This window comes from Mustela nivalis (assembly GCF_964662115.1).
Source record: "Mustela nivalis genome assembly, chromosome: 7".
Taxonomy (NCBI): Eukaryota; Metazoa; Chordata; class Mammalia; order Carnivora; family Mustelidae; genus Mustela; species Mustela nivalis.
The window spans coordinates 15,607,509-15,621,968 of record NC_139026.1 but is presented as its reverse complement, the minus strand read 5'-3'; the positions used below and the strand labels follow the sequence as shown (position 1 = coordinate 15,621,968).

The 14,460-nt window shown below is 42.6% G+C and overlaps 1 long non-coding RNA gene across 1 annotated transcript; it reads left to right on the top strand.

The window, feature by feature from the left end:
* The first annotated feature begins 3,135 nt into the window (after positions 1-3,135).
* On the top strand, positions 3,136-7,427 carry LOC309868377. Its single transcript, XR_014313665.1, has 3 exons — positions 3,136-3,293; positions 5,014-5,204; positions 7,266-7,427. It is a non-coding gene; the product is annotated as an uncharacterized lncRNA (long non-coding RNA).
* Positions 7,428-14,460: the final 7,033 nt, after the last annotated feature.

The window sequence follows — 14,460 nt, the reverse complement described above, 5'->3', positions numbered from 1 at the left end:
GTCCATGTCCTTAGCCACCATAATCTGCCTCTCTACAGGTGGTCCCTTGACAATATCTAGTACAAAATATGCAATTGCATAATAGTGAAATTATGTAAAGTCCCTATCCTCTATAAAACTACTTTCATGTATACACATTATTCACTCATTTTTTTCAATAAAATATGCTGTGATGGTTCATGACTATGAGCTCTAAGAAGAAAGGACCATATCTATCTTGTTCACCATCATATCAATTTTTTTTAACAGTGCTGCAGAATAAACAATTGTTATTGGATGAATGACTAAGAATTGAAGTTGTCACTGCAGGGATGAATGGATCTGATAGGTAGGGAGAGAGGTGGTGTCAAGGATAGCTTCCAGGTTTTTGGCTTGAATACCTGGCTGGATGGGGACTGCCATTTACTGAGATAAGGAGCATGGGAGGATGATCAGGCTCCAGAAGGGAGATCAGGAATTTAGTTTTGAACTTGCTGAGTTGTGTGTCTGTAAGACATGAAAGTAGGGATGTTGAGTGGACTGCTGGATATATGGGTCTGGAACTTAAAAGCAGTGTCTGGAATGGAGATATAAATTTGGGAGTTGCCAGCATAGCTAGTAACTGAAGTTATGGGCAAAGACATGAAAACATGTGATATATGCAATGCATAAAACTACTCATGAGTCTACAGATAATTGAATAGGCAATTATATATTATATACTTGTATAACCATACAAATAATGAACTGAAGTTGTCAGTAATATTCAGGACTGAAGAATACATAGTATCAGCCTAAGAAGTTGATTTCTGCTCAATGTTCAGTGAACACCAAAATGACAGAAACCATATATGGAGGTTGGAATAATTTAATTCCAAGTTGGTCTGTCTACAAGGACAGTATGAACACAGATCAGCATCCACGTCTCAGAGCTCCTCCTGCTGAGCTACTGGACACAAAATGTTAGATATGCTAGATGTTAGCCATGGTGCAGGCATTTCCTTCATGTCAAGCCCAAGAACATTCTGAAGGAGGAGCACAAAGGCAGGGCATTGGGAATGTCAAGCTCAGAGAGGGCTGGAGGCCAGCAAAGAGCTCTAAGGGACTGTCTTGGGAATTTTGAAGAGAACATCCCATATTTTTTTTCCTATCTGTGAAAGGTATTTTCAAAAGGCAAGGCAATCATGACATTAACATTGGTCCTTCCTCAGCTCACAGTCTGGGAATGGGTTCAGGCTACCTGTGTTAGGAGGTCCTTGTTCTCTGTAGTTCAGCCATCACAATCCACCATCTGTCACTCAGATTAAGAGCAAGAGTTATGGACTTGGAGTTCAAAGGTCACTTCTGCTATGAGTTTACTGGGCAGCCTTTGGTAGGTTACTTATTCTCTCTGAATCTCAGTTTCCTCACTCAGCTGAGATAGTAATGATAGTATAATACACAGGGTACTTTGGACGTAGTGAATATTTAAACAAATTATTATTTATGACAGATTTCAATCTGCCACGTTGTTAGATAGGTAGCCACTGGTGGGTTTTAGATAGGGAGGTGATGGGATCTGATTTACCACTTAAAAGATACCTCTGGTGCCATATAGGAGGCCAGAGAGGACACCAGGATGAAATAATTGGCTAATGATCAGTCCAAACATGGAGTGACGGTAGTTTGGATCAGGATAATAAGGAGCAAGGGAGGTGGGGTGATGGTTTTCCAGGTTTTTGTAAAGATTAGTTGTTTATCAGGAGCTTAACAAGTAATAGTTAATGTAATAATTATAATTATAGTTACTACTCTCATTCTTAGTAACATCAATCAATTACAGATAATTTGGCGATATATCAAAAACATGTATGTACTAGCTATTTTACTGCTTTTATATTAAATAAACTCTTGCATAGTGCTTATTATGTTTGGAACTGAACTACACGCTGCACACACAGTACCTTACTTCATATGTGTAACACTTATATTATCCCCATTTTACAGAAGAGGAAAGAGGTTCAGAAATGTCGCATAGCTAGTAAGTGGTAGAGCTGTGTTTCAACTCCATGTAGTCTGGATTAACAGTGAACTTGAAAAAAACAAACAAACAAACAGACAAAAAGCCAATGATTTTTAGAATTAATTTGGGATCAACTCTGTTTTTATGCCTCCAAGCAGTAACTGGTCTGGGAATCTCTTGCCTGAGGGTTTGAACAAAGATCCTCCACAGAATCCAGCTGTCACTCCCTCCACATGGGGACCGCTTAGGAAACACCCATTTTGACAATGACTATATGAACACATCACTAGTGGGCATCTGGGTTGAACGTCTCTCTTGGAAAACTTCTTTCAGTTCTCTGGAGTCTATGATTTCATCTGCAATCAAAAATTAATAATGAAACAAAATAAAATGAAAAGGTTTAAAAAATTGCCTGTTGAACTGCCAAGGGCCCAATTAGTCAGAGCAGACCTTACAATAATACCAAATCAGGGAGGAAGTCCGATAAGAAAACACCGCCTAAGATGATTTTTAATTGGCAGCAAGAAAATAACTTGAGAACAATAGCCTAATGGTGCCAATTCCCTTTCACATTTCTCACTAAATCAGTCTTTTCCTCATCCGGAATGCTCTACCCTCCTCTTGACCCACCCATTTACATAATTACCTTTGGGACTTGGCTGAAAAGTTAGCTCCTGCTCAGTGCCTTTCCCACCTAGCATCCGTTTGCTTGGCCCTGATGGATTACATCATGAATCCCTCACTCACTCAGTGGGGGTTTTCTGGGTCTTAGATACTTCTCTGCTAAGAACACGTGGTGACCTGGGCACCATCCCTGGCCTCTGAGCGTTCAGAACTTTCCGTGATGATGGAAATATTTTATGTTTGCATTTCCCAATACAGCAGCCACTCTCTGTGTGCATGGCCTCAGAGTGTTGGGAAAGCAGCAGGTGTGACTGGAGTACCGAATTTTTAAACGTTATTTAATTTTGATTAATTTCGACGTAAATAGCCATATGTGACAGAATAAGTTTAAAGGGAAAGGCTGATAACCAAGATAGAATTGCAGCAAAGTCTTCAGGGGCTGTGTTAGAAATGTGTTAGAGTTTGAGGGAGGGAGCCAGAGTGAGGTTCGTCAGCTCTCCTGGGCAGAGTCAGGGCTGTCTAAGGGACTGGCTATGCATAGCCCCCGGTAGGTTACACTGGCTCAAGTTCAGGGGTTTTCCACCTGTTATCTCTGTGATTACAGGCAGGTTACTAAAGAAAACTCCTGTTCTACAAATGGGGAACTTGAAGCTGAACTCGGGCAGAGGTGAGTGGAGCCGGAGGAAAGGTAGGTGATTCAAGATCTGGCCAATCTCACCAGTAGTCTCCTTAGCACCATGACAAAGTTAATGCACCGTTACTTTACAGGGCTTTTCTTCCCGAGAACCGCATTCCAGGTATGCACCTTGCGTAGGTCATTCCTCTTGTTCACTCACTCGTGTGCTTGCTCCAAAATGAAGCTGCTGTATCTTTTTTTTGTTTTGTTTTTTTGCTTTATTCCAAAACAAGTTCTTTTTCCCTATCAAAAAAGTGTAGAAATCATGGAAAATTAAAAGGAAGAAATCCCAGAGTTTCAGGAATTGGGTGGATGATAAATTTAATATCTCTGTATAGGAATATTGGCACATCCACCCAATGTTCCTATAGAGATATTGCATTTAAAGAAGTGTACTGTACACTATATTCTGTAATTGCTACTTTATCATTAATTTGCTGTGAACATTTTAATATGTTGATGACGAACTTCGTAAACATGTTAATAACTATGTGTTAATGTGTTATTCCGTTGTAATGGACATGTAGATTGTTCGTAATTTCTCCCCATTCTAAAACATTCTATGGTGATCATACATCTTTATGTGCTTGTGTGATTATCTCTATAGGATAAATTCTAAAATGGGGAACTTTGGTATCAAAAATACATTTAAATTTTGATACATAAGGGGGATTACATTGACTCTGTAGAGTGCTTTGGGTAATAGGAAATTTAAGAATATTTCCTCTCCTAATCCATGAGCAGGGGACGTCTTTCCATTTATTTATGTCTTCTTTAGTTTCCCTCATTAGCGTCTTACAGTTTTCAGTGCATAAGACCTTTATGTCTTTTGTCAAGTTTACTCTCACGTTATTCGTTTTGATGCTATCCTAAATGGGATCATTTTCTTAATTTCCTCTGCTGTTGTTAGAGTATAGAACACACAACTAATTTTGGTGTACTGATTTTGTATTCTGCAACGTCATTATATTGGTTTCTTAGTGATAGCCATTTTCATGTGGGTGTAGGATTTCCTATATATGAAATCTACATATCATCTACAAAAAAGAGATAATTTTGCTTCTTCCCTTCTGATTTAGATGACTTTTACTTTTTTGTTTTTTCCTAACTGCTCTGGCTAGGACTACCAGGCCTATGCTGCACAGAAGTGGCAAGAGTGGGCATCTTTCTTTGTTTTTGATCTTAAAGGAAAAGCTGGCAGTTTTTCATCACTGAGTCTGATAGTAGCTGAGCTTTTCACATATGACCTTTATTCAGTTGAGGTCAATTCTGCCCTCCAGAAAAGTGTCTACTCGCGTGTGCTCCTTTTCATCGTGATGACACGCACCAAGGACACGAGATATGCAGCTGTTACCAACTTCTTTTATGTAAGTCAGAAAAAAATGTCCCTTTTGTTTAGCCCCCCCATTATTGCTGGCATCTGGCACCTACAATCTCAAGGTGACTCCTTACTCACAAAGCACTCAGCCATTGAATGTGCCTTGGCCTGCATTTCCATCACTCTTCTGTCCCTCTGTTTTTCATCTCGGCTACATATCTCACCAGATTCTGGGTGAATCTAAACATTTAGTTTCTTTGTGCCAAAATTCAAGTGATGTGTGTACTTCTGGGGGAAAAAAATGACATAACAAGGCAGTGTGGCACCCTGAATTCAGAGCAAAAAACCACTGATGGGTCTTTACACTGTCCCTAGGAATTTTGTTATATCTGTTTACCCTTTCTTGTTTTCCAGGGCCCCGGTGCAAAGCGACACTCTCCCCACTCTTCTGACAAGTCCCCACACAGCCATGTTGCCCTGTCTCTGAGTAGAGGACATCAGGAGGTCTCTGGCTGTGACAGTGGGGCCACCACAAAGGGAAACCCTTTCTTCCCTTCCCTGCATTCTCCTGGTGCTCTAGAAGAAACAATTGAACCTCTTTGCTGGTGAGAGAGTGAAAAGTCACATCCACTTTGGAAACCTGTTTATTGGTTTATTATAAAATGAGACACACATTTACCAGAAAACCCACCCAAGAGAAACTAAAACTTGCACAAGTATATTTCATAGCAGCTTTATTCATAATTGCTTAAATAAGGAATAACCCATCTGTCCATCTATCAATAGAATAATTAAACAAACTAAGATATTCCTACAATAGAATAAAAAGTAATAATAAGGAATCAGCTGCTAATAGGAGACAACAGTACCGAGGTGAATCTCACAAAATGCAGAAGAGACTCTGTCATGTGATTCTGATCATATGAGCTCTCAAATAGGCAACCCTAACCTATGACGATAGACATCAGAAGAGCAGTAGTTGCCTCTGGATAGAAGGCTGAGAATAGCGGGATGGAGGTGGAGGGAGCTTTCTGGAGTGAGAGGGAGTGTGGGTCATGAGAGTCTATGCTCGTGTCAAAATTTCTCCCACTGTGTCCCTAAGATTTTTTGTGTTTCACTGTGTATACATTTTAGCTTAAAACTGATACATTTGTATAGGCACAAAATAGAGATTATTGTATAGGAAACCCAATGTACTTATTAATTGAGAAATTATTAAAACATGACAAATTTTGCTTCATTTCTACTCCCACCCACCCTCTAGATTATTTTGAAGCAAACATTTCAGTATAAATCTATAAAGATAAGAGTCTGAGGGTTTTCTTCTCTTCCTATCTGGCTATCTTTTCCATCTGCCTGCCCTCATGGTCAACACCGTTCCCACCACCAGGACCACCTTCATCTGTTGTCTCCTTCCTGAGCTCTTGTCTTTCCAATTCATTCTCATACAGCAGCCCAAAGGATCTTCAGAAACCCAATGTGATTCTGTTATCCCTTTCTGTACTCTCCTTAAAATTCTTCAATGACATCCTAATGCTCTAAAGGTAAATAGCAAAATCTTAAAGACTTATATTAACTTCTGTTTAAATATAACAAATTGCCACTGCCTTGGGGACATATTACCCATTTACTAGCTCACCTTCTGCAGGTGAGAAGTCTGAGTGTAGGGTGACTGGGTTCACCATTCAGGGTTTCACAGGGCAGAAATCAAGGGGTTGGCTTGGGCTGTGGCCTCACCTAACCCTCAGGATCTTCTTCCCAACTCATGCAGGTAGTTGACAGAACTCATTGACTTGAGGTTAGAGGACAGAGGCCCCCATTTTCTTGCTGGTTGTTGTCTGAGGATTACTCTTTGTTCCTAGAGGCTGCCCTCAAGACCGGGCCACAGGGAGCCCTCTCACAACATAGGCAGCTCACAACATGGCCAGTTGCTTTCCAGAAGGCCGCCAGGACAGTGTCTGCTGCAGCCGCTTGTTCCTTTTAAGAACTCACCTGATCACATCAGGCCTTCCCAGGACCATCTCCCTTTTGATTAACTCAAGGACAACTGATTAATAATCTTAGTTACATCTGCAAAACCCCCTCGCTATTAAATGTAACATAATTATAGAGTGCTATCCCATTGTAGTCACAGGTCTTGTCTACCTTGACTCAAAGGGAGGGGATTGCAGGGCATGGGTATCTTGTACACCATCTTAGAGTTTTGCCTACCAGACAAATGCTTCCCAGCCCTGCTGGACTGACTTCTGCCTCCTCTCTGGTCTCATTTTGCTCCAGTGTCTGCCTATCTTTCTCTGTTCTGGCCCACTATACCCTAGCTGCTGTCATGTTTCTGAATGTCTCCTGCTACCTCCTGCCTCAGGGCCTTTGCTTATGCTTTCTTTCTGACTCTTTCTCCCCCCACCCCCATCCTACCCACTGTTTATTTCATTAAAGACTATCCTTCCTTCAGTTCTTAGAACGGAAAGGATTTCCCTATATAGTTGCTGACTTGGTCAGGTTCATCTGAAATATGTTCTTAGAACAGTAAGTCCCTCTTCACAGAACTCCTCACTTTGTGTTAAATATTTATCTGACTGATGACTCAATCCAGATCTCTCCCCTTCCCTAATGTACTGGAAACACCTTGAAGGGAGAGGCTTCAGGTACTTTTGTTTTATCCCTAGCATTGCTCACTTTACCTGGCACATCACAGGCCTCAAGAAACACTTTCTGGACATATGAATCAGCCTCAGTTTACTGGAGTGTCTGCAATGTGAAGGACTAGGTCAGCTCACCAGTCATTCTCCAGTATTCTGTGTCTCCAAGATCCTATTCAGCCTTCCAATTTACAGTAAGGAAAGAGACTCAAAATATGAAGTGATTTCCAAGTATTTGGTGGAGCCGAGGAGCTGCTGCCCCCACTCTTTCCCCAGTATAGTTTTGGGGCACATTCTGGCAGTCAGTCAACCAACCAGTCATTGTTTCCTTTTCTTTTCCAAACCCCAGGCTGCCTGAGTGAGATTTCTTATTTACAGAAAGATTGGCTCTTCAGCTAGGATGACTGTCCAAGTGTGGACACGGCCTTTGAATGGTTTTTTTTGGCCAACTCAATGTGACCTACTCAGTGAAGAAAGACAGTCCCTTCTCCCTCTTGGCAGCCAGTTGAGTGATGTTGTAGGAAGACGTCATAGCATGCTGGCAGCCTTAGGGTAGGACTTCTTTGCATTGTCTACACCAGGAGTGTGTCGGCCTCCTTGCTGGACAGCTGTTATTGCTCATTGGCCTACAATGAACACCAAGCAGCAGACCACCTGAATGGAGGCCTGTTTCCTATTTGCCTGTAGCAGACGGCCTGTCCATCTCAGCTGTGTGAGGAGCACCAGATGCCTAGAAAGGATTCTAGAGACAAAGAGAAGCATTTATTTCTCTTCTGGATTATTCTCTTTGATTTTGAATTATTGATAGAGTTTGGAGAGGAACAATAGATCAAGATGATTCTTGGTGTCCTATAACCTGCAGAGGAGTCTAGATGTGTCAAAGAAGGTACCAGATTCTCAAGGGAGGGAAACAACCTTGAAAGAAAAGAAAGAAGCAAGAAACCCAGGTGTGCCTGTCTTAATGCTTGGTGTTCCAAGACAGGAATGCAAATCAGGTTTTCCATGCAAACGGGCTACCGGGACTCTGACTTCTAGTAGCTCTGAATCTTGAAGGCTAGAAGCAAGAACAAACTGATATTTTAAAGCTGCTTCTAGTTAATTTCCCTGTAAGAGTTTGTTTGTTTGTTTGTTTTATGAAAAACATAAAATTTTGGAGGACATAAAGGCCAAACTAAAATCCTACCCTGGAGCAGACAAATTTGAGAAGGGGGAAAGCACAACAAAATTGCTAAATAAACTACTCTGCGTAACTGTTTCGAATGATGTAACAAGTTGCAACTCTGGAAAGTTTTCCATGTTTGAGGCCAGTTGGGGGTTTGAGTTTCAGAATGTTGGCGATGGTAAGAGGGGGCTGTCCCTCAACATGGCGGAGGGCAAAGGAGTGGCTCATTCAGGAGTGGGATGCTGGCAGCAGGGCATGGTTGATGGACCCCAGGAGAAATGATATCTGATACCCACTTTAAAAATTGTACTCCTGTCTCACTCCAAGTGAATCAGTGAAGTTTCTTTAATTGTCAGTAAAAAACCCAATGCTGTCTAATCACAGAAAACTGTTCTGGAAACAGATGTTGGGAAGCTCACAGGGATGGTGGAGTAAATAGACAATCCAGAATCAGAAAAGCAGAAACAAGCACTTCCTCTGAAATACGGAAGCAAGGTTTATGTTCCTTCTCTCTTGAATGGGTTCTTCATGGGACCCGGTACCTCAATTCTGTCTGTGTCTCTGTCTAAGCTTTACGCTACAGGTAGACAGAAGGTGATTACCCTGGCTTGGTAAGGTATGTCTATTCCTGGGTCATTTGGCAGCCCTGGGGGCAGGGAGGGCATAGATTTGGTTACCAAGGCATTATTATAAGCTGGCAGCTGCCTCAATGTGGTTTCCCTACAGCTAGTCATCAGACAGTTTGCTTGAAAATGATCTTCCTCCACTACTGCATGAAAATAAGGAAAGAACAAGTGCCTATTGACAGAAGCTCTCCAAATCTTTAAAATTACATGGTTTAACTATTTTTTAGGTTTGTTCTTATAGAATGAAACTGAATTTTAAAAGCTTTTCTATTTTTCTTTTTTTTTGAAGATTTACTTGTTTATTTGAGGGGGGAGAGGCAGAGGAAGAGGGAGTCTAAAGTAGACTCTTCCCTGAGTGCTGAGGCTGATGCGGGGCTTGATCTCATGACCCGTAGATCCCGACCCTGAATCAAAACCAAGAGTCGGGCGCTTAACCGACTGCACACCCAGACACTCCTTAAAAATGTTTTTCTAAGTACTTTCCTTTTAGAGAATAGTATAGACACATTCTTCACTTTTTGTGTTAAATGTGAGAACACTCATTTTGTCTATTGTTAGTTCATCCTAATCAATGCAGTAAACTTTGTTTTATATAACTTATACCTACTTTATGCAAAAGAGTGTATGATTCTGGTTATATTGTACTTTAAACCCACAAAAACTACTATTTTTACATTTGTCGGCACTTTTCTGGAAGTAAGTGACAAAATCTAAGATTTGGCTTAAGCCAAAATCAGTGTTTATTGGCTCACACAAGTGGGAAGGAAGTCCAGAGGTGGTTGGCTTCAGGCACGGCTAGATTCAGGAACTTAGAAAATGATATCGGGGTTCTATTTTTTCCTTCATTCTTGCTCTGATTTCCTTTGTGTGTTAGTTTCATTTTACAGACACACTCTCTAATAATGGAGCAGATTGCTATGAAGAGGCCCCCATGCACATCCCCAGTAGAAAAAAATAGTAGAATCTCCAGTAGAAAAAATAGCTTCTGTGTTCCAACATGTATATATAAACCAAGGGAAGAATCTGGATTGGCTCTTGGTCCTGTCTCTGACCAATCACTGTTGTAGGAGGATGGAACACCAGTGTTCCTTCCAGGCCACCGACCTTCTTCTGTGGTAATGAAAGGTTGGGGCTCGGTGCCATGAATCCCAAAGATTCCCAGCTCACCAGAACCATGGGAATGGTTTTCTACCCCCCAATAGAAAATAGGGTCCTGGGAAAGCAAAACCCATAGATTTCTTCTTCAGTTATATTCATAATTCCTGAATTACATGTTTTGGAGGAATTTTAGAAATCACTTATCTGCCACTTCACTTTTAAAAATCAGGAAGCAGACCCAATACAATCAAAGAGACACTACTTAGTTGTTCATTTGACAATGTTATGCTTTGCAGATGTAACTGTGGCCAAAACAATTATTGTCCTTACCTCCAAGAAACATTTGGTCCAGTAGGAAATCTATCCAGACAAGTAGAGTCTCTTACAATACCACATGGTAGGTGTTACTGACAAAGTAAGGATGGATGGTATGCTATGGGAGCACATTAAGAGGTCCACTAACCCAGTTTGAGGAATCATTTATGAGGGAGAGATATCAATGCCAAGACCGAAATGATGGGCAGATTAGCCAAGATGATGCTAGCTGCTGTAACAAACAAACCCCCACACTTGAGTGATAACAAGATGGAAGTTTGCTTCTCATTCACAGAATTGCCAGTGTGATTGGTCTCTGGGTGACCTTCATCATTGTGATTCAAGGATCCAGACTCCTTCCATCTGGCAGTTCCACCATCTCCTAGGATTTGGAGTCCTCTACTTGCAGTTGTCAGGTGAGAAAATAGGAAGGAAAAGGTACACTTGCTTCTTAGCCACATTGGGCCAGAAGTGACATGCATGTTTATTCTCACATTCTAGAGGTAAGATCTAGTCACAGCCCACCTCCCCACCACCAAACTGCCCAGATGTAGGGAGCTTAGAAATATAGTTACTGACTTGGTAGCCACAGCCCAGCAAAAATGGTACAATATGAAAGTGAACATGTAGTTTTGGTGTCCTTAACTCAGTGAATTAGCCAAACAGTGACAGAGGGAAAAGTTTGGTGTTGTAGCTAAAGGGTGATAATTTTTTTTTTTTTTAATAACCCAGCATGGAGCCCAACATGGGGCCTGAACTCATGACTCTGAGATCGAGATCTGAGCTGAAATGAAGAGTTGGACACTTGCTGACTGAGCAACCCAGGTGCTCCAGGTTGGTACATGTTTTTAAAAAAGATTTTTATTTATTTATTTGACAGAGAGAGATCACAGTAGGCAGAGAGGCAGACAGAGAGAAAGGAAGGGAAGCAGGCTCCCCGCTGAGCAGAGAGCCCAATGCGGGGCTTAATCCCAGGACCCCGGGATCATGACCTGAGCCGAAGGCAGAGGCTTAACCCACTGAGCCACCCAGGTGCCCCAGGTTGGTACATTTTTAAAAGGCCCAGAGGTAAGGGAAATCAGGATCCAGCTGGACTAGGGATGCCAGATTTATGTCAGATTTAGCAAATAAAAAGGGATATTTTCTAGTTAAATGTGAATGTCAGATAAACAATGAATAATATATTACATTAAGTATGTCCCAAATATACCTGGGATACACTTAAACTAAAAGTCAGTCATTGTCTTTGTGAAATTTGCATTTAACCCAGCACCACGTCTTTTATCTGGCAACCCTACATCTGGGGAAAGACCAGATGATTCGGAATGACTGGACTATAGGGATTGGGTGGGTGGGGCACGGGGATTGTGAAGCTGGAGAAGAAGGCATGGGTCAGGTTTGTGACCGTCCTTACAAGCAAATGTGACAAACTTATCCTGAGAGCAGAGGGGAGTCGTCAAAGGATTGTAAGCAGGGGAGAAGGTGTGAGACATGCTCATATCTTCATTTTGGGAAATTCTAGTGGTGGTGAAGAATGGGGGTTACAATGGAGATTCCAGGAGGGGGTAACCAGGGGCAAGGAGGTAGTGGCCGACATGGGACCGAATGCAGGTTTCACATCATTGTCCACCTGCTCGTGATCCTGCTGGGTACTTAGAAAGAAGTTTAGAACAGCGGAAATAGCCCGGGTGGGAGACCTGGGGGTCACTCCTGAACAGCCGGGCTAGAACTTTCTAGACCCCCACGGGTCCCCATCTCTCACTTCCTCGAGTTCTAGGGCTCCACGTACTCTGTAGATGAGTCTCTCCTGTCTCTGTGTTCCAGTTCCTCCCACACCCCAGACACCGAAAGGCTGAGGGCCTCGCAATCAAAAGTCAGACCCTGCCTGGCTCTTGTACTTATATAACTGTCAGAATCTCCACCATGTTTTATTTCCATCAACAGTTTGGTGCTATCAGCTCCAGCTGCCATTGGCAAATCCATCACGTTAAGCCGCAAGAAGTCACACCTGTCAGGCCCAAGCTGTTTATCTCAATAATTCCCCCGCATAAAGCACAAACAGGGGACTATTTATTTTCCTTCCTGACATACATAAGGCTGTTAAAAGTCTGAGCGTGCTGGCAGTTTACATGAAGCTAACCTTAATTGCATACTAGAGCGCCATAAAAGGAAGATCAGGCCTCATTAGCTAGGGACCAATTTTACATTTTTTCCCTCTGACCGAAACTGTTTAAAAAGTGTGGGGTACTATCTCCTCCCAACCAGACATAAATTTCAGTGCTGTCAAAATGCCCTTTGCTGATTCCAACTTCTCTCATGCTTAAAAATGTTCAGTGTGTCAACTTGGGCTACAGAAAAGAAATGTTATACCTTCCTTGGTTTCCCCTCAAATGAATGAAAATCTCTCAAATTCACAGCGCAGCCTCAATTACCCAGAGGACATGACCCTGATGAAAATTTTTTTCATGATTCAGAGTCAATCAAAATACTTTCAGCCCTCCTCATAGAAAATCTTCCGGGCCTTTCTATTGTTTATGGGGCACCTGTGTTGTGACAGGTCCACTAATAAATCTGTGCATTAGCTCAGTATCTTCAACTGCAGTCCAAATGTCTACCACCTCAATGTTCCTCCCCTGCCTGGTGGTGGGGCAGACCTCAAAGCCCCCAAGGTCACTCTGTGACCTCCTCTCTGCTTTTCACGGGCCAGTGCCTGCTCAGCTACTGGGAAAATTCTACAACGCTCTCCCCCATTGCCTGTGTCAGCCCAGCTGCTCTCAGGAAGGAACTGAGGTATTTTTGCAGAGTCCTTCTCCCTAGAAAACCTCCTTCCAAACTCTGAGCCTCACTTTGTGGCGGGGCACCGCGAAGCAACCCGGTGCATGTCCAGTGTCTCTATAGCCCCATCAGCCAGGCTTGTGAGCCTGGGGTGTGAAAGCTGTCTCTTGGTTTCTCTGCACACCTCTCCCGTCTCATTCCCCTTCCTCACTTCCAAGGAGCTTCTCCTTCCTTCCTTAGGTATCTGTAACATGAAAGCCACGAAATTTGAGATCTTTACAGAGATAAACTACAGCTTCTGTCTACCTGAATGGAAGGTATCCAGCAGCTAATGCACATGGAACGTGTGTATCAGGTGCTGCCCTCCATGGTTCTCATGCAACAGCTCATGTAGCTTTCGCAACAGCCGGGGGAGTTAGGCTTTATTGTTATCTCTGTTGGTAGATAAGGAAACCTAAGGTAGAAAGATGTAAGTCGACCATCTGGGAAGTGGTAGTCCTTGATAAACACCATGCTATATTGAGTCTCAGATAATAGGGTTTGTGTGTATCTGGAGTATTCTCTATCCTAATAAATTGCAGCAAGGAAGTCATACCAGAATTCTTAAGAGAGGTAGGACTACCTCCTTGGTCCTGAGAAGTAGCTGATGCATAACAAGATGAACCTCCAAGTCAGCCAGCTCTAGGCCAGGTGTCCAGAACTCAGTCTGGCACGTCCACCTTCAAAAGCTGAGGTCTTTGAGGTACAACCACCATTTCCATTCCAGAAGCGGATTCTTGGATGCTCCTACTAAAGCCACTGTATGGTGTGCAATTCAGCTGATTCCCTCCCTGAGAAGCTAAGGTACAGATGGCTAGGGTTGGAGGGAGGGACACTAGGCTTGCGGCTGAAGGACTGGCTTAGAGACCTCACTTCATGCCTGACTTGCTGTGCACCCTCAGGCAAGTTCCTCGGCCTTCTGGTTCTCATTTGCCAAATGGACATTTGTTCATTTGCTGGAGACAAAGAAGGAGAGAAAAGTTGTAGAGTATTAGGAAAGTAGAATCTGGATTCCAACTTCCTGGACTTAAATCTTGGTTTGGCACTTCTAAGGAGAGCTGGGAACCCTGTAGGTCACTGAATTGTCTCAAGCCTCAGTTTTTCTTTTTGTGAATGGAGGGTAGTAACAGGGTTGACCTCACAGGTGATGTGGAGACAGCAGATGGAGGTCAAGCCCTTAGCTCCAATGCTTAGTCAAGACAGCAGT